General features: G+C 32.0%; 2 long non-coding RNA genes across 2 annotated transcripts; one reads left to right on the top strand and one right to left on the bottom strand.

The window, feature by feature from the left end:
* Positions 1-133: 133 nt before the first annotated feature.
* On the bottom strand, positions 134-6,219 carry LOC130467741 (uncharacterized). The gene is made up of 6 exons (XR_008927463.1): positions 5,734-6,219; positions 5,343-5,522; positions 3,119-3,388; positions 2,725-2,905; positions 2,180-2,291; positions 134-479 (listed from the first exon to the last, which is right to left on the bottom strand). It is a non-coding gene; the product is annotated as an uncharacterized lncRNA (long non-coding RNA).
* A 2,687-nt stretch (positions 6,220-8,906) lies between these two features.
* Positions 8,907-10,812, top strand: LOC130466764 (uncharacterized). Its single transcript, XR_008926917.1, has 2 exons — positions 8,907-9,373; positions 10,442-10,812. It is a non-coding gene; the product is annotated as an uncharacterized lncRNA (long non-coding RNA).
* Positions 10,813-19,706: the final 8,894 nt, after the last annotated feature.

The following is a 19,706-nucleotide window of genomic DNA, read 5'->3' as shown; positions in this document are numbered from 1 at the left end:
ACAAATAAATCATGAAAAGCTATAATTTCTTCTCTTTTAGTCTAACATTCCTTGTTCTTCCTTGACACGATCTGTAGTAAATTATGCTACGTGTCTGCAATAAAATAAAACTCAATAAACAAATTAAATGAGTACATCAATTACATGATTATATTTTTCCATAATTGTTCTAAATACCACTTTTTCGCACGTCATTTTGAAGGTTCTTCTCAGTTAAGAGCTTGGACCCTAGGAGTTTGAAGACTTATGTCCAGACCCTCCCGGTAGATTTGATGCTTATTAAATATGTAGTAATCTTTTAACCTCTGTTTTTGGGGGCAGGAATGAAATCACATACATATCGCATAGAGTAGAGGGAGTGAACCCAAAAACTCCGCTTTTCGTAGCACACCAATCTTCCATCATTCACCCTATCTTTCTAGCTTGTAGCTTTAGTTCTAACCCATGGGAAGAGCCGTATCAGTTGCAGCCATGTAAACCTGTCATTTTCATCCAAATTACAACAACATGAATGTTTTTTGTATAGGGATCTCAAAAGAAATAACCTCCTAACTATATCTTTCAGCTTAAAAAAAATGAAATAAAATAAAATAGTAGGGCATGATAATTGACATTTCTTGGCAAAAATTAGGATAAGGCATAGATAGTTTATGATGCGTATTATTGACAATTTTCAGACCCAATATACAATTTAAAGAGTTCAAGATGAGCTTTGACATATAATCAGTAATAAATACGGAGTACATTATACCTCATAATATTATAATATTGCCCTCCTATCAGTTCACCATACAGAAATTAAGCATAAATTTCTTTGTAGTTACTTAACCCTTTATCAAAATGTTAAGCCACAAACAATACATGTACACAAAACTTGTCAAATCAAATCATTAATGTTTGCCTCTATATTGGTATAGTCTATAAAATTAAATAAGCTTATCAAATACTGACAACCTCTCCTCCTTACCAATTTTCCCACCAACATAACATTTCCAAAGTTTTTAACTCTCTACCCTCCCTATCTTCCCATCTCCTAACATTATTTTTCAATCCACCTACTTTTTATTCTTGCCGGCATATTTCCCATAAGTTGATGTAATTTGGTTTTCTTTAATAATCTCTCTCTCCCTCCCCTGATCTCTCTTCCTTTTCCTTCTCCTTCCTCCCTCTTCCCAACATGTGAGTTAGAACCTTTTGTCTTGCTCATTTATTGAAGCTTTCATAAAGCAACATTTCTTGCCAAGTTAATTAGAACCATTTTAACTCCTAGTCAACTTTACAAAACCCACTTAAAACCAAAGAATAATCAAGCTTACAGGAAAATATAACTTTAGAATGGTTAGAATGGTACTTGCTACCCTCCCCTACCCAACTCTTTCCCTACCTCCTCACATCTTTACAATTTCGCAAACGGTTGTCACCTTTTCTTCTAGGCTTCCCCTTCCTTGGAACAGTACCTAAGCTAGTGATTTTCCTCTGTGATTCTTAATTCCTCTTTTGCTTTCTTCTTTTAACATATTCCAATACAAATGATACAATGAATTTGTAAGCACCTAACTATGTAAACCATTTGTAGGTTTTTAGCCTAATAAAGTACACATAAGGAAATCATTCACGAACATGCCTATCTGAGTTAAGACCTTACAGAAAGCAAAAGTTCACTACAGGGAATTTAAGTCGAAGTTTTTAGCCTAATAAAGTAACATAATTAAAGGGTTTGGATCTAGGCTAAGAAAAAGGCATTACTGTTAGGACTTCGTTTGTAATTGTCACACTTACTCCGTGATTTAAATCCCTCTTAAAAGTATCTGCACTAAAGAGAGGCACGAGGCCTATGAATTGCCATGGACCTCCAAGAATTTCTTTCCTCCACTCTAGAGCTTCCAGAAATTACGTGTATAGATTATTATAGTAGTCAACCATTTTTAATGTAATATAGGTCTCCTATTTACAACATGTTACTTTCTCTATGGATAGAAAATAACCTGATATGCAACAGCAAGTAACGCAAGCCTTGTTCAGTAAACTTGTCAATAAAATAATAACTCTTCGTTCTATGTCTGACTTATTGTGACTTGTGAGACAAAATCAATATCTGTGAAGTAATAAAAGACACTCTTTATGATGTTTCACACAAAAAATGCATTAAAGACATGTAAGTAAGACTTCGATAATATACCTGTTCTGGAGCACCTTTGCTGACCTTATGCATTTTACCATCCTTATCATGATGTTCTTTTGTCGGTGGGGTTGAAAGGTAGAAAGTGAATCTCTTGAGAATCAACCCTAGCCTGTACAAATAAATGATATCAGCAAATCAAGAAGAAGCAAGGCAAATTAAAATTACATATTATTAGATCAGTTCATTAACCTCCTTAAAATTACACAAGTAAGACCAACATTACCACCTAAATCAATGACAACTTTCCTGCTCTTTTAACACACTTGAAATGTTAACATATAAAACATTTTTCGTCACCCTATCATTTGTATATTGAACACATCCAGCTAACACCTTAATATTTTCTCCAATTAATATGGCAATCAAAACATTTATTAATCGTCTCTCAAGTACAAGCAAAAGATCAAAGCCGAGATCTCATTAAAATACGATGATACCAGAAAATTCAGTCACTTTTATTCAATATTACTCTCTACTCAATCTCAAATTCAAGAGCAACTAAATCAACAACTTAATATAACAAAACTGCAAAGAATACTAACCAGCCTTCTCTAAGATTCTTCTTCTTCGAATTTGCGTTGTTCTTCCTCTTCTTCTCCATCTCCAACGCTTGCAGAAACTACCTTTCTCGCTCCTTAACCTTTAGCCGCTCCCTCTCCATTCTCGCAGCCTCCTCTTGCTCTAACTGAAGTAATCTCATCTTCTCTTCAGGATCGTTCAATCCTAGTAGTTTTTTGCAGCCATTATTTGTTAGTTTTGATTACTAATCAATCATACAAGTAGGGAATCAAGATGTCAGGCAATTTAAAGAAAGGGGGCATTTATTTCCCTATATAGGAAAATGAGATCATAACAAAAGCAATTCCAATAAAATGTACATGTAACATAGTTTTATTTATTTAAAGAAAGAAGGGGTAAACGGAAAGCTAAAAGTACCTCCCGAGGTGGCGGTTGTGAGAATCTGAAATTCACTTTTGATTGGATAGCAAGCTTAATATCATCACAGTCAATTGTGCCTTTGCCTGCATGTTCTGAGTAACCTTGTGCATCCGTCAAGACATCGACGACATATCTGTACCATAGCTCCAGAAACTGGTGCACAACGCGGGGCTCATGCTCCTCAACACCCATAGATTTTAATAATGACTTCACAATCTTTGCATCCCTGGGCATGTCTTCCTCTCCTTCAGCCATAATTTTTCAAACCTGCAATAACCACCATGATTCAACCAAGAAAACCGAGTTGAACGAAAATGGGAAAAACATGCAAGATTGAAGCATCAGGATAAAAACTCAACACTGTGATACACTTCCACCAAAATAAACAGATATGAACTTAGAAATGGAGGAAAGCAGCAGAGCTGCAGTTAAAGTACATGAAAATATTTTGGGCGGATTAAGGATTAACTATAGTAGGCTTCAGGTTTGTAACTACACAATACAACATTTCTCTGAATAACCATCATGATTAACTAAAGTTGTTTTCTCTAATAATTACAAAGCTGATGCTAGTCCCAGCTATTCACCAGACTGCACCCTCTACATAAGAGTGTCCAACCAAGTAAACAGTAGCAAGACTCCATCTTCCCCCCATATCAGATATAACTGATATATGAATCCATAGCTTTTCCTTTGGTTTGCTTTTGAGCACTCGGAAGCTTTGGTTAAGGCTCAACTGAAAGTCAGTGACAGAAAAACTATAGAACTTGTGTACACATGTTTAATGGACTCATTACAGAATCTGTCATGCCCTGTACAATATGACTCATTGCAGAGTCTGTCATGCCCTGTACAATATGACTTATATAGTGAAGTTTAAAAGAGAAAAAAATGATGGGCTGATCACCTTTTTATGAGATAATCTAAAGAACATCCAATGACATGATATCTAATCTCATTTGTACATTTTTTCATTCCAGTTTAACGGCTTCACTGATTTGGATTCATACGACTCAATAGCCTTAAAACTCAAAGGAGATGGTCGGTGCTACATATCCACGGTGAGGTTTCTTGTGCTCACAGCTCACACTACAAATACAAGTCGATTGAATTTCCTAAATTTCGTTGCCAGGTCTATACAGAAATTTGGGTAAATTCACCTGGACAGCAGGAAGACAATTCTTGGCAGGCTTTTGTTTATGTACTTGTAGGCAATTAGTATATTGCTAAGGCAAGTTTCGAAAACTCTGAAACTTAAACATGCATTTGAAAATTTTGATTCAAATTAGTAGTAAGAAAGGTACTTCCATCAACTCTGGTGATTCTGTAGACTTTTTTTTATTGGCAGTTGGCAACTTGGCATGCTTAATTGCTTAAAGATGTCTTCAATTATACTGGTAGATTCAATTTACGTAGCTTATGGCAGAATCTATACTGAGTTGAGGTGATGGTGGTGGTAGTATGTGTTTGAAAAATAGGCATTTAGGCTTTTAGGGTAGCTAAGCTTAACAGAGAGAGCTTCAAAAACAATTTGATCCATATAAATTTTGCTTCTAAATGATATAGAATAAGGCTAAATAGCTAACATGTACTATGTTAAACTGCTAACCCTAACTAAAAATCAATCTAATTAAAATGTACAAATTAAAGATTATTCAACATTTCAACCTAAATTGCAGATTTTGGGATCAAAAATTACTAAATTAGCAAGAATCCCATTTCAAAGGCATTGGCCCAAGTCCAAAAAAATAGAAATTTAGTGAAATGTTCCCAATTGTAACCCGATGGAATCAGCTATTTAAACCCATGAAATGGCCAAATTTTAACCCACTATAAAAACAAGAGCACAAAAGTTCACATTTTTTGCTTTTTCATTTATTTGAAGGTTGCCTTTGCCTACATTCAAAGTTGGGAATGAGATAACCCGCAATTCGGGAGGCTCATTCCAATGCTCCTATTTCGGTAAGCTCGTAGTTCCAGAAATTAATGATGACAAACTTAACCCACTTCAACAAACAACTAAAGGTTTCACGGCAGTTCTTCGATCAGAAATGACATTTCATTAACAAATCAAATAGACTTTCCCAAACAAATCAAATCAAATTGCAACAGCAAACTATATCGCAAGTCTACCAAAATACTTAATTAATCTCAACTGAAAGTCTGAAAGCAAAAAATGAAAAAAAAAAAACATAATTGGGATTGAACAATTCATGAATACCTGATACCCCTTCCAGCTGCAGTAAGTAGCATCACTGAATGGTAATTCGTCCAGTGTAAAACAGAACTCGTTCAGTCAACGTCGTCTTCCCCTAATCCTTCTTAAAGGCAAGACAAACTCTAAACACTGATACAAATGGCCATTTGAGTTCCTGTAGAATTACCAAAGCTTCAACTCCAACTGAAATCAAAATCCCATTAAAAATAGATAGAAATCATCAGCAAAAATTTAATGAAACAAAAAAAAAAAAAACGCAAGTCCAGTAAAATCATAAACGAAGAACGATAATCATATTAACAATTGGAAAAAAAATTGAACAAATCAACAAATCCGCGAAAAATTAAACCAAATACATCCAGATGATTATTATAAAAGAACAAGAACAAATTACCCAAAAAATCAAAGCTTCAACTCCAACTGAAATTGAGTTGCGTCTTGGTGTTCCAACAGGAAAAAAAATCCGCCGTCGAAGAAACGATTCAGCTCGAACGCAGCACCGCCACCACCTGGTTGAGTCTGTGACGAACGGCACATGAATGGTGGTGGGAAGATCGGAATTTGGTGGCTCGTTGTGGAGTTTGATTTGAGGAGAGGGGGCGGAGGTGAGAGGAGAGAGGAGCTTAGGTTAGAAATTGAAAACGATCCAGGAGGTGGATCAGAAGAAAGAAAGGAAAGGAGAAAAGGGATAGCAAAATATTTTGGAAATATGCAAGGACCAAGAATCGAACCTTGGTTGATTGAGCAAGGCTGATAGAGCTTTTAAAGGGAAGGAAAATAAAAACTTTCCTTATGAATAGTGAATTTCACCTAAATGTGACTCAATACACTATTGTTAAGCATAGTGTTTTGAGTTCATGCATTTTAAAGGTTTGGGATTTTCGGCATATAAATTTTACATTTATATCATCATTGATCCATAACAACATAAAAGTATAAACCAACCTACTAAGGCTTCTCTCTCTCTCCTCTCTCTAGCTTGAGCGCACGTTAAGGACTTCACTTAAATAATGTACGTTGGCCTCCATTGAAGGCGAAGAAGAAGAAGGCAAATCTTACTATTGTTGCTCCAGATTCTGCAGGGGGTGATTCTTCATTGATTTCATTACCAATATTGCGCAAAAAAATTCAAACCCAGATGATGTTGCTTTGGTTTTGGATTTTGATGGTGAGGAGATGATTCACTCACCGCTTGTTCATGGTATTATTGTTATTATGGAGCAGACCAGTTCCATTTCATGTAAGAATAATTCTAAAATATAATATAAATAGTTGCTTTTATAAGCATTAATTAGCTCGTAAAAGAAACGTGTAACCACTAATTAAGTATGCTTATAATCATAAGATTGTCCTTTTTTAAACATTTGTCAAACGTATTTATGTCCATTTCTTTACAACTCGAACATTTCAGATTCCAACCAAACTTAAAATAATTAAAATAATTATGGAAACTTAGTAGTCATGTTCCCGAAAATGGATCTATCAATTGCGGAGTAATTCTTTCATTAATCTCAACTTTAGACATGAGTGACATGACTAGATTTAATACTAGATTAAAAGTAAGGAAAATTTGGTAATATTAATCCAACCTTTGGCCGATTTTCTTTTATTAAGCCCACCTACGACATATTTTTTAATAATCCCACCTTTACCACCCAACGACTTTTATTGGGCCCAACACGTCATAAACCTATTGTAGGCGATAATATGTCCCTACGTGGAAGTACTCTCTCTCGATATATTCAGTCATCATCATCAATTCATCACCATCTCGATGATTTTTTCACCGGTTATCGGTCACTTAAGCCCAATAAAAGTCGTTGGGTAGTAAAGGTGGAATTATTAAAAAATATGTCGTAGGTGAGATTAATAAAAGAAAACCGGCCAAAGGTTGGATTAATATTACCAAATTTTCCTAAAAGTAAACCAAAGAACAAGGAAAGAAAATCCAGGCGGACTACCTGACACCATCCTTTCGAATGGGTGAATTACAATGACTTCGAGCTAATAAAATACTTCTTGTAGAACAGACCGTACATTGAAACTACGTTCTAACCTCATACTACTCCAGCCCCAGTTCCAAGAAAACTTGGTGAATAGACTTCAAAGATAGACGATTATCCGAACGATATATGATAACGCTCCATCCTCCGGAAGAATACAAACCCGAAGCCCAGACACTACACCTACACTATACTCCAGAAAAAAATGCTAAAATCTAAACTATAATCAATCTGCACAACAAACTAAGAAACTAAACTAAGAAAAACAAACAATAAAAAAGTAAACTAAAAGCAAATATATACAAGAATTACAAAGAAATCAAAAGAAAAAAGTGGATCTGAAAATCCATCTATGAGAACGACGGAGGAAACAAATTCAGCAAAACATTTGTTGACCCGCATCAGGGAGAGATAATGGAAGAACTTGACGAGCTTCAGATCTAATGTAAGTTCTAGATCTGGAGCCCTTTTGTTCGTCTAAGATGCCGAATGAAAGGAACATCGCTCTGAGATATTTCCATCAAGGAAATTTCGGTGGCTTGACGAAATCCGGTCGTTGACTGAGTTGACTCGGATTTGGAAAAGAAACTGGATAGAGATGAGTAAAACGGTGAAAAACTCAGAGGGAGGCCGACTGAGGCAAATTAACGAGATTATCCACCGAAAAAATGACTTACTAGTTACTCCCATGGCTATGGTGCTTAGCAACTCAAATCACAAAAAAAACTGAGAAATAAAGGGGCTACATTATGATGGGAATGCAGGGGATGCATATTGAATTGTATAAGATAATGACATGAGATTTCCAATGGCTGTGAAATTTTCTATGAGTGGCGGCTAGGGTTGAGCATTTGGCTAGGGTTTTCTAGAGAGAAGGCAGAGCCTCTCTCACTTCCAAACTCAAGTGTATGATAAGCTACTACTCCCTCCGTCCCGGAATACTCGACCCGGTTTGACCGGCACAGAGTTTAAGGGACTTGAATTGACTTATTTAATTTAATAGGTAGTAGTTGATAGTGGGGTATTATTTTAATGTAGTTAGTGGGAAATGTGTAAAGGGGTGGGGTTGGGGGAGAGTAGGGGTTGAATTTTTAATTATTTTTTGTATGGAGTAGGAGGTAGGTGGGTTAATAGGGGTGGAGTGAGAAATAATATAATATTGTTAGAATATTTTCATTTTTAGAAACATGTCAAGTATTAAGGGACGGCCCGATAAGGAAAACAGGTCAAGTATTCCGGGACGGAAGGAGTACTAACCATGAATAGTAGGAAATACGATTTTATAATACCTTGCTATACATTTGTAATATACACAAGGCCACAAGCAATATCATTTGCAATATTGAAAAAAATTGTACCGTGTTTATGCATATCAGATATAAACTTTTGCTTCTTTCTTATTAATCTCTATCTAACAACACCCTCCAATTTATGCATAATTGTATTCCTTTTCCTCATCCCCGATAATTCCTACCATCATAATTATAATATGAATTATATAATAATTAATTTTCACCCAATAAAAAGGTATTTACACTAATATAAACCTGGTCCAAGTTAACTTAGCGTGGACCAGGGCAACGGAGTAATTTGTATGGGCAACATATGTAACTGTCACGTGACAGTTATTTTGTGATTTTAAATAGTAACTATATACGTATAACAGTAACTATGTGTTTTAAAGAGTTACTATGTGTTTTGTAGAGTTTCAATGCGATTTGTGTCTAACCCACTTTATATACGTTTTAAACTTTTTTATTTTTCAAAATTTCAGATCTACATTCTGTTCATTCTCTTTCATTTTCTCTCTCTTCATTTTCTCTCTATGCTTTTCAAAATTTAGCCCAAATTTCTAGGTTTTGTTCGATTTTCTTCGTAATTATCTTATAATTTTTATAATTTTATCTATTAGATGAGGAAAAATTGGAGGAAGTAGTAGATCAAGAAGGAGGTTCGTCGTTGCCGAAATCGAATCGAAGAATTTGCGCTCGCCTACAAATCTTCGCAAGAATTTTTAGAGATCACATCTCGGTTTGTTGTTTTTTAAAGAATTTTAAGTCTATTTTTATTTAAAATTGAAAATATTTGTTGTTTTGAAGAAATTAATGTTTGTGTTTTACCGAAATATCACTTTCACTTCGCGAATTTGATCAGTGACTTCACGATTTTAAATAGTAACTATATGAGTAATACAATAACTATATGGTTTAAAGAGGTACTATGTAATTTTAATGGTTACTATATGTATACAATAGTTACTATATTATTTTAATGGTTACTATATGTGTACAATAGTTATTATTTTGTTGAGTGATTTGAAATGTTTGTTGTTTTGTTGAAATAAGGGTTAGTGTTTCACATAGTTAGTATATAAATGATATAGTCACCTTTAATTTATGTTGCGAAATAGTGTTTTAATATCACTGGAATGTTCATTGTGTTTATGTTAGTAGTAGTTTTTAGAGTAACTATATTTTTTAAAAGTTACTATTACTTTAAAACAGTAACTATGTGTTTAAAATAATCACTATATTTTTTAGAAAGTTATTATAAGTTTAAAACAGTAACTATGTGTTTAAGATAGTTATTATGTTATGAACAGTTTATAGTGACTTTTTGATAAATAATAGTTACTATACGATTACATTATGTACTATGTTATTTAGAGTATGTTTTTGTCCGATTCTTAGATAGTGACTATATGATTATAATGGTTACTATATGTGTACAATAGTTACTATATTATAATAATAGTCACTATATGTTTTATATAGATACTATATGGTTTATATAGTTACTATATATTTGAAATAGGTACTATGTTTATTTTATCATGATTTGTTATCATTATGTTCTTTTTATATTCATAATTTTTTGTTCTCTGTGTTATTAATAATAAGAGTGACTATATTATTATGACAGTAACTATATGACTATAACAATAACTATATCTGCAGTTTTGCGAGTATCTTACCATCATTAAATCTAAGAGTTACTATATGATGTATAATATAAACTATATGTTCAAAATAGTTACTATGTTACTTTTTCATATTTAAATGTTAAATTATTAACTTAGTTTATATGCTATTGATTCAGAAATACAAAGATGATGCATCCATAATTGAAGTCGTGCAAAGAATAACTTCTACAAGGAAAACAAAAGTAGGAGAAAAAGAAGAAGAAAATCCCGACAACAATGAAAACCAAGGACGTGGTAGAGGAAGGAAGGATGTGTGTGAAAGTGGCGATTAATATATTTTTTAGTTCAAAAATCATTTGAGTTTAATGTGATTTATTTAATAGATGCAAATAATTAGAATGTCATAGCTTAAAACAACCAACTATGTAGTTAATGTTTTTCTTAATTATTGTCCAAGAGTTATAATTCCTCTTTTTTATTTAGTAACTATACGATATATAATAGTAACTATATAATAGAAAAAAGTTACTATATTACCTCTAAAGCATCAATATCGTATTGTTTATCTTATAATATAGTAATTGTTCTATAGTTATTTTTTTATATGATATAGTTACTCTTTGGATTGAATAGTTATTCTTATCGAAATGGCTATATTTTTTTTCATAGTTACAATTATGAAGATATAGTTACTTTACAGAACATATAGTTTCTAATTTTTTATATTATATTGTTTATTTTATAATATACTTCGTAGTAACTGTTCTACAGTTAAAATTACTTTTTATATGATATAGTTACTCTTTGGATAGAATAGTTATTCTTATCGAAATGACTATATTATTATTTTTTCATAGTTACTATTATGAATACATAGTTACGTTACAGAACATATAGTTACTCTTTAGGTAAAATATTTCTGATCCATGCTCCACCACTGCTAATTTACGAAAATACCCTGGTCCATGCTAATTATAGCGTGGACCGGGTCCATGCAAGTGGGATTGATAAAAAGGAGTATATCTTCTCTATATAAAAAAGCCCTGCGGAGATATTGCATTTGCGTAATTTTCTTTCCAAATATGCCCCTATTCATGCTTTGTTATTACATTACAAGTTAAAACAATCCTTCGTATATTGTTATTACAGTTATCTGTACTATATATTAAAAGACGTTTATAACAAAGTATACGTGCTACGTGGAACCCTCTCTCACACGAAGCATGACATGTCATCAACTTTGAAAGAAATACGCGTACAAAAATTTCGCATAATAAGTCTCGAACATGAGACCAACCAGATGTAAGGTAGAAGTCTTAGCATCTTAGCCAACTATTTGTTATGATTTTGACTACACGTAAATATATAACTTGAAATAATGAATGTTTATTATGAAGTATTATGTACTAACTTTTACAATTATTTTATACTTTCACTATATGTTAATGGGAAAAACATTTTAATTTGACACCAAAAAAATTTTAAGTATGGAAAATAGTTCAAAGTAACAATTATTCATGCATGCTACAATCAAATTATATTATTGAAAGTAGAAATCGGAGTATCGCCCGAGCTACACACTAGTTATTATAATTATTATTTGCATGACCCTTTACACCTGCCAGATTTCCATCCACGTTTCATTTGTTTGAGTTAGACTATTGGGCTGCTTCAGAGTTGATACTATCAATTCCTTCTTCTTTCTTCCCTCACAAGAAATGGTTGAGATAATCAGCAACAATTAACCCACAACTTTCCGTATGTGTTTCGCATCATCTGAAACTAGTAATTTCTCCAAGGATCAGCAAAATATGGTGAATTTATTACGAGGTGTAATCTAGGGTTTCGACAAGGTCAAAATTTTAAATAATTATTCAACATAGAGTTTCCAGGTAAATCCTTCTACCATAGAAATTTCATCAATTTATTTTTATCTGAATTTTGGATCTTTGGTGCAAATTTATTTGAGGGATTTTTATTTGGATCAATTTATTTGTTACATTGATTCAATTTTTTTGTGGGACTTTTTTGTGATTTTTAGATATTTTTTTTTTAGTGATTAGTATATGTTAATTATAGGATATTTAAGCTAAATTATAGCTTCCATTAGCATTTGAAACTTTGGTGTTCATGCATGTTTCTAACAGATTATTTGAGGTGAATCATATCGTTTAGAGAGAGTGAAGAAAAGATGCCCCGTAAAGAGCTAATCTGGGTTATATAATTGAAAATACCTACTGGTGTAACCTTGTAAGATGAGAGCTTGACTGGTTCTTCTAAACCTTTGATCTATTTTTTTTGTACTAGACAACTTATTTGAATGAGACAATGTTGTCATGTACTTGGTTACTCGCAGTGTCATGATGGCTAGAGTGTTAGACGTTATCAGTTACATACTTTTCCTTGAATAATTTTTGTTTGTGAAATTAATAGCTAACTCTCCCTCTATCCCATAATATAGTGCCTGTTTGACCAACATGATAAACTATTAATGTTATTGTACTTTAGTAGAGAATTACACAATTTATTTTATTTCTTAAACAAAAAGACAAAAAATAATAAATTATGGGATCACATTTTCACGACAGAAACATTAATAATAGGACCACACTATTTTCTATGTACAAACATTAAATATTAGACCACATTTTGGGACACCCAATATAGAAAACAGACACAACATTTTGGGACACCCAAAATAGAAAACATACACTATATTTTGGGACGGAGGGAGTATGATTTGAGTGGAATCAGTTTGGGACCTTAGACGAGGTGAGTAACTCTGAGAGTTTTGAGTCTATATGATTATCTTCAGTGATTTGTGGCTCATGCAGCCTGTGGTATATATTTGGTTGCTGCATATACTTTGTATTTTTTCTCTCCCTGAAATCCCAAACACACATTCAAATGTCTGAGACAAAAATGAAAGATGAATTATTGAATTACAAGAGTTGCATAACAAAACACCTAAAGAGCTGCTATATTGAATTGAAACCATCAGCAATAAGCATATGCATGAATCACTTTAATTTCTTTTCCATTGACTTATCAATTGGTTGGTTTGGTAGAGTTTGCCTCAAGTCACTTTTGGTTTTAGATTATTCGTAAGTGTAATCAAGTCACGGTTTTAAATGTGTCATGTAGACCAAATATGAATTAGTGTCAAATGCCGATAGCTAGATTTATTTGATTAGTTTTCATACTTTGATATGTATTTTGATTCTAATATTTGGTTTCTTCACTCTTTAATTTGAAATAAATTTTTGATGCATGCTTATATATATAGATATGAGAATTGGCTATTACTTACTCCCTCCGTCCCGGAATACTTGATCTGTTTTCCTTATCGGGTCGTCCCTTAATACTTGACCTGTTTCTAAAAATGGAAATATCCTAACAATATTATATTATTTCTCACTCCACCCCTATTAACCCACCTACCCCTACTCCATACAAAAAATAATTAAAAATTCAACCCCTACTCTCCCCCAACCCCACCCCTTACACATTTCCCACTAACTACATTAAAATAATACCCCACTATCAACTACGGAGTACTACCTATTAAATTAAATAAGTCGATTCAAGTCTCTTAAACTCTGTGCCGGTCAAACCGGGTCGAGCATTCCGGGACGGAGGGAGTATTAATTGGCTGATTCGAAAGTACTGTTTATCATGGAATTGTGCAGGATAATACTCAAGTTTTTTTTTTTTTAACGCACAAAGGAGATTATATATTACACATTATAACAAATTGTTCTTACAAAAGTGGGCGATACCCAAAAACTTGCAGCCCAACAAAGATCTAGATTATGCAAAGCTAATATATTACAAGACCAAAATGCCAAAAGTATGCTCCCCCAATGACAAGTTTGCCTATAAACCTTCACGCTCATGTAAACATCCAAACTTTGGGGAAGAAGATCCATGAGGGAATTACCCCAGATCAACCACCTTCTTCTCCTTGTCCACAGTTGGCTCCTTCCTTTTAAGATTTGCAGTGCTAGTGGTGACTGTTGTGGCGATTGTTCCAAACATTATCTGTGTTGTGACTATCCCAGGAGCATTAGATGAACCTGATGATGCTATGTTACTCAAGTTATTGATGTTAGAAATGTCATGATTGACAGGTATCAAGTGCTTTTCGCATTTCTGACGTTTTAATTTATTTTTCTGCTTATTTTAATTGTTTATTGCGGTAAATATATTATACACTAGATTTTAGCCCGTGCGATACACGGATTTTATTAAATTGTTAAGTTAAAATAAAACTTCTAGATATACCAACTGCTATATTTTATATATTATATTAGATTGATTTTGGATTTTGGATTTTGGATTGAATTTTATTTTAGATTTATTTTTTAATTATTAGAGTGTTTGTTTTTTGATGAAATTGTATATGCGTAATATTAGTAATTAATTAATAAAATATCTACCTGGAACCTAATTATTTATCTATGTGGTACCCGACTTTTTTAATTCAAAAATAATTTTGGAATCTTATTTTTCATAGGACGAAACCATTAGATTTCTTACGTGGCACTCTATTATTGGATTAATTTTTGATTTTGGATTGAACTTTATTTTAGATTAATGTTTGATTTTGGATGAATTTTATTTTAGATTTAATTTTTAATTATTAGAGTGTTTGATGTTGCATGGAGATGTATATATTAGTAATTAATTAATTAAAATATGTGTGTGGCGCCTAATTAATTATCTACGTGTCACTCGCATTTTTTAATTCAAAAATAAATAAATCTTATTTTTCATTGATCGAAACCAATAACAATCCTAGGTGACGCTCTAATATTTCAGCAAATATATCTCCTTTATATATATATATATTAGATTAGATTTGTATTCATCAACTTGTTTGATTCAGTTTCCCTACTATTTTTATTGGATGGTTAAAATGTAGGATATTTCTTGGTTTTTTTTTTTGGCATTGTACATGATTCATGGGCTGTTACCTTGTTGGTGCTATGGGGTCTTTTTACCTTTTTAGCACATTTACTTCTGTTGAGGGTAAGCAGGTTACAAATCCTAACAAAGGAAGGGGGTTTATTTAGGAGGAAACTAGTATAATACCCGTGCGATGCACGATTTTTATAATCTATACATAACTTTGTATGAAATCTGCTAGGAAATTATAACCAAATAGAGATTATATATATTCTCCAAATTAAAATTAGTTAATGATAAGTTTATCAGTGCTCATTTATCAAACCAGCTAAAACAAATAAGAGTACATAGATAAAATTATTTTCATTCTCATTCACCACTTGTGTCGATCATTAAGTTATCTCATCACTCTTTACTTCGATAGTAATACACACTTAATACTCGCAAAATATCCCAATAAACTTCACTACCCGATCTCTTAACAACTACCTACACCATTTACTTTACTAAGTTAAAGATGACTTTTAGGAGAAGCGGGGCCTGCACACTCGTGCCCCCTACGGTTCTCATACCCATCATTTTCCATCCACGATGGAACGATATCCACCCCTCTCAATCCCCGTCTCGAAAGGTACAAAATAAAATTCATCCCCTCTTCATCACCCCCTCGTGTGTATCTACACCCGCCTCAAACCCACACCTAGACTAAACTTTGGTAAAGGAGTTTTGAATTTTACAACTCTATTATAGAGTCTTTGACAATTTGTTTGTCTAATTAGAGTAATTACATTGAGTAAATAAACAAAATATTATAAGATATAAGTTAGTAAATTTTATTTAAAATATTCTTAATCAATTAGATGAAGGATTAGACACGAAGGCGGATCCAATTTAAAATTCATTCTTGCCCCGTTAACCACGCCGTATACATTTTTAACCCCCACCACCCACCAAATTTTTCTCCATCCCTGCACACTTGGAGAGGATCTACGGGGGGATCTTCCAAAAGATCCGTCCCACTGACAATCTGACATCCCTATATTCGATAAACAATCAACTTTTTCTTCCAACTAACTTTTAAATGTATTGACATAATTTTATTACAAAGTATTTTAATTGATTGTATTAGCTATAATATTGATAAAATATATATTTAAAAGTGACATAGATAATTAATATTGGGTGAGAGTTCTCAAATCAAATCAATTCAATTAACTCGCCACATCACTAAAATGGGTACATGTTATCCTTATACCCGTCTACCAACAACAAATCTCTATTTGTTAGTCAGCATTGGTCAACATTAGGCAATCATCTATGTTTATCTTTGTAGTCAGCCCAATCTAAAATTGAAACTCGCGCCATCGTCAATTATGATGCACCATTTACAAATATAAATTTAATTTTGCACAAATTTTTAATGCGACATTGCAATCATTTACATTAAGATATAAAAAACAAAAAAATTTATTGCAAACATATTAATAATAAGGAAAGTTAATCATCTAAATCTTATGATTTTGGAAATAATTGATTACGATTAGTTAAATTTCAATCAATATGTCCTTAAGAGTTCAATAATATGAGCGGATAAATTAGTATCCGTGTTTCGTATAAAAGTATTACGATAATGAGAATGTGGAAAAATTTATTTTTGATATTTAAGATTAAGTATAGGCCAGGGCCCGTCGTAAAAAAGTATGTGGCTAGGGGTCTCATTTTGTTAGTCAACATCGGACCTATAAAATGTTTGAAACAACCTTGTTAAATATATTAAATCATGAGTTATCGTTTGTTATGCATATCCTGATTTATTATATGATACAAATTCTTAAAAAGCTGATAGTATTATAATAATTTAACTGATAGTACATGTTCAACTATAATAAAATTTTCTATGTCGATCGGTTATCATGAATTTCATGCAAAAAAATTTCTTTGGATTACAAATAATAAACGATCAAAGGTAAACGTTCATTATACATTATTCACATCCATTATACGCAGTATGACACAATTTCTAAACAAAACATGATACTCGGTTATTCACGTTATAAGAGAGGAATATCAGAGAGTGACATTTTTCATCACCACGTCGATTTACCTTTCTTTTATTATAATATATGGAGTACTCTTTCCGTTCTCGAATATTAGTCCTATCTGGAAACTTTTAACTATGCACAATTGAAGAAAATCTTCTAATTTATTTTCAATACGTATTTCAAAACATATTTATATGATATTTTATTTCGTTCTTCTTAATGTTGGTTAGTACAATATCAAATTTTCATACTTTTTTAACCAACGTATTTGGAGATATTTAAGTTTAAATATTGAGTTGAAACGGGTGAAAAAGTCAAAAGATGAGTAGTATTTAAAAATAGAGGATATATAGATATATATTTAAATTAAGAAATTTATTGACATAAGTAAACAAGTACGTACTTCGTAGTATGATCGATTATTACCATAAGTAATTAGACGATTTTAGGAAAAATATATACGGATTATATTAGTTATTGCGCAATAGAGTAGTAGATAGATTAGATTACGCAACTTTTACTCATGTTTAAGAAAGTTACATAATTACTATCAACGACGGTGATAATTATTGAAAATAGTTTCTAAAAATACTACATATAAAGCAGTAGAATATATAATTGGCGGTTATATTTATCGAATTTAGTTGTTTAAATATTATAGAGTACTATAGTAATTTTTTTATACCCTCTTATAATCTTATTCAGACTTGGTTGATTCTCTTATTTATTTGTATTTTAATTATGTAAGTACAAATCAATAGGATACTCTTATTTTTTTTTATAAAAATACTACTACGTAATCCATATAACGGATTAATTATTCGTAGTATAATGTTTATTACATTATACTAAAACAAACACCAGGAGTGACACGTGTCACTTCCTTGTGCAAATTTTTCCACCAACTTTTGATAAATTTGTCTATAAAATGTTCGTAGTATATAATTAGGAAATGGTTATTAAATTAATAAATCAAGAGTATATACTTTTGTAAGATAAAAAGTTCACGATAATTTAATGGTGCTAGAAATTAAAACATTAGTAGATACATAGTACATGCCTAAGTAAATAGTCAATATATGTTTTAAAAATTTAAGTTATTTTTTATACTTAGCTATATATTTCATTTCAATTTTGTTTTACCTTATTTAGCTAACTTGATATACTGTTATAAGAATGATTAAGTATGTGTTGGTTTATTTTGATGAAATAAATACATCTTTTTTACTAATTGATCATATTTTTATGTGTCATTTAATTGTGTTAAAATAAGAATTTTTTAATCGATACTGAATATATTATAAATAAATTAGTATACATTTTAAAGAATGAGTTTCCATATTTCTTTATTTATATGATGTTCTATCTAAATCGAGATTTTATATCGTTGGCTAAATGTCTAAACAATAGTAATGTTTCCTTTTATAAAAAGATAATCTTAAATTGGTTATATCTGTTATGAAAGTATAGAAAAGTTAATTTAAACAATATTTCCCATGTATAGAGTGGTTTTTTTAAGGAAAATAGAATCAAATATTCTTAAGAGGTGAAAGTTAACAAAATAATTATAGAATGTTTATTTTTTATAATTTTTTTTATATCTAAAAGAGAGGCCAATCAATGAGTGACATTTGTCATCACTACATTGATTTCCTCTCTTTTAGTATAATACTAGTATAGTACCCGTGCGATGCACGATTTATAATCTAAGTATTAATTTGTATGAAATCTGGTAGACAATTATCATCAAAATAGAGTTTATAAATATTTTTCAAATAAAAAATAATTAATGATGAATAAATTTGTTATTTCTCATTCGGTGACTTACTTATTAAAACAATTTAAACAAATAAGGATACATCGATAAAATTATTTTCATTCTCATTCACCACTTGTGTCAAGCATAACACTATCTTACCCGCCTTTCACTTCGGTAATAATACTCACTTAATACTCACACAGTCGCCCCGTCAATCTCACGACCCGATCACTTAACCCATGTCTAGACCATTTACTTTATTAAGTTAGAAATGACTTTGAGGCGGGGCATAGCCTGCACCCCCCCCCCCCCCCACGATGCTCATCCTCATTCCCTCCATCCACGATAGGAACGTTACCAACCCCTCCCAACCCCCCATCTCGAGAGGTACAAAATAAATTTCATCCCCTCTTAATCACCTCCCTTCCTGAGTATCCACACCAACCCTAGATCGACTCGACTTTTATTTTATGATAAAAGAGTTTTGAAATTTAAATTAAACTCTATTATATAGAGACTCTGAATATTCATTTGCCTGATTAGAGTTAATTGAGTAAATAAACAAAACAAATATAATATGTAAATTAATACGGAGTAGTACTTTGTTTTTTATATATTCATAATCAATGAGATGAAGGATAAGCGACTCGAGAGGGTCCAATCTAAATCCATCTTCGCCCCTTCACCCACGACGACTACATTTTTTTAACCCCATCACCCAATAAATTTTCC

This window comes from Spinacia oleracea, chromosome 2 (genome assembly GCF_020520425.1).
Source record: "Spinacia oleracea cultivar Varoflay chromosome 2, BTI_SOV_V1, whole genome shotgun sequence".
NCBI lineage: Eukaryota > Viridiplantae > Streptophyta > Magnoliopsida > Caryophyllales > Amaranthaceae > Spinacia > Spinacia oleracea.
The sequence above is the reverse complement of the archived record's forward strand: the minus strand, read 5'-3'. Positions and strand labels throughout refer to the sequence as shown.